The sequence below is a fragment of the Pteropus vampyrus genome, unplaced genomic scaffold (assembly GCF_000151845.1).
Source record: "Pteropus vampyrus isolate Shadow unplaced genomic scaffold, Pvam_2.0 Scaffold163, whole genome shotgun sequence".
Classification (NCBI taxonomy): Eukaryota; Metazoa; Chordata; class Mammalia; order Chiroptera; family Pteropodidae; genus Pteropus; species Pteropus vampyrus.
The window spans coordinates 1,200,088-1,202,117 of record NW_011888944.1 but is presented as its reverse complement, the minus strand read 5'-3'; positions in this window follow the sequence as shown (position 1 = coordinate 1,202,117).

Genomic DNA, 2,030 nt, shown 5'->3' with positions numbered 1-2,030 from the left:
TTTATCGCCCATATCAGGTCATTTATGAAAGTAAAGTATGATGTTACTATACTTATTTGGGGCCAGGAGGTATAAACCACAACATTTCTGGGCAAACCAAAATGGTGTGACCATATCAAGTTTGGTTTCACCATTCTATTATTTCTGGGTATTGGAATGGTTTACAGAGTTTTGCTATTATAAATGTTTTTCCCCCAGATATCTCATGAATCACTTCCTCGTTTCATTCGCTCTCTGCTAAAGTATTATCTCTTTAAAAAGTCTCTAAAATATCTAAAATATCTATCCCCATAAGACTGTGTGTTAGCACCAACCACTGTCAGACTCTCTAACTAGAATGCGGTCTTCACATTCTAGAGGGGTGTCTAGCTCCTAGGAGGTGTTCAATGAAACATGTCGAATTGGTTTTAGGCAATGCTATGATAAGCATTTCTAAGTCTATTAATTAATCTTTTTAAAAGATTAATTAATAGAAATCAGATTAACAAATCAAAAGATAATACAGTTTCGAAATTCATTTTATGTTGCCTTTTTTTTTTTTTACAAAAGTTGCACCAATTTTTGAGTGATGAAATTTTATCTTCATTTTACCACATCCTGAGCCATATGTGTATTACATTTTTTCATAGTGGTCAATTCATTACGCATAGATAACAACAAAATCAATAATCAGTTAAAAATGCCCTTTTTAATACACTGAGATCACACTATGCCGACCGTGAATAAAAAAATTAATGCTTTTCAATTTGGAGATCAATTTCACATACATTAAGCTTTGAAATCTATACATGCTTATAAAATAAGCAGTTCAGGCATGTATGTCATTTTACACACAGATAGAAATGACTCTCCTGGTGACAGGAGAGAGGCTAAGGAAAGAGCAAGTTTGAAAACGTTTATCAAGGAGAAATAAAAAGAACTACGTTGGTTATTTCGGGAGAAATGTACTGATCATGTGGAGATGGAAAGAATAAGGTTTATAATCGGTAAGAGTGAGATCAACCAAAAATATAACAGAAAGTATCAGCAATTAAGTAACTTCATCAAAACTGCATGCACCATCCTCAGTCTCCCTAGCAATACGACCCCTATCTGTCTCTACTTACGTTACTATTTTTTTAATTCTGTGAAAATGCTGTAAATAGCCAAAAAAAAAAAAAAGGCAGGGGAAAAAGGTGGGGAAAACAGCTTGGGTGTTTGTGAAACGAAGTGAAAAGTCATGAAGGGGAAAAGTGGGAGTTGCGTACATACGAAAGTTTTCCTGAGCTGGCCCGTGTGACAGCGTACGTCGAAGTGTGTCTTGGCACGTTGACTGTGGTAAGTGAAGCTCGCATAGTGTAGACCACACTCTGCACTCCGTGCACAGAATTCTGCCCTCACACAATCTCACCAGTAGAATGCAAATAGCTCTCACGAACTTGCTCACCCTACTCAGTCCTTGAAGCCACCAAAGTTATACCTGGCAGAACTTGGGGAGCCCCATCCCTATTAGTGAGTGGTCTGAGAAGCTTGTGAAGGGTCATCCATGCCCATGTCAGTGAAAGAGGCAATGCAGGAGAGTAGGCACCAAGTGTCTGTTGAGCTGCCACCTTCCTATCCCAATCCCATTACAGGGGTCAGTTACCATGACCCGCCCCTGCCCTGGTTCTGCTTTCTGCCTCCCGTGGTGGCTTCCTGCTAATACTGGAGCTCGATTTGTCAACTCATTCCCTAATACTTGCTCTTCCCAGACACAGAGTTAACGTCTACTACAAATTATATCTTTCAATTCACTAAGCAAACTTGCACCATCGATGGTTTGCCTGCCACTGTATGAAAGTCTTAATTTAGAAATATGTAGCTAGGACTGCTCATACAATGTAATAACAGTAAACAATAGCTCAATAGATAAATTTAATAGACACACCTTCTTAATTTGCTCGTGTGTCTGTGATGGGGTGTGTGTGTGTTGTGGTTAGTTTTGAAATATAAAGTTTTCTCTCAAACTGAAGTCACTTCTCTCATTAGTCCAGTAAACAAAAATAAACGGG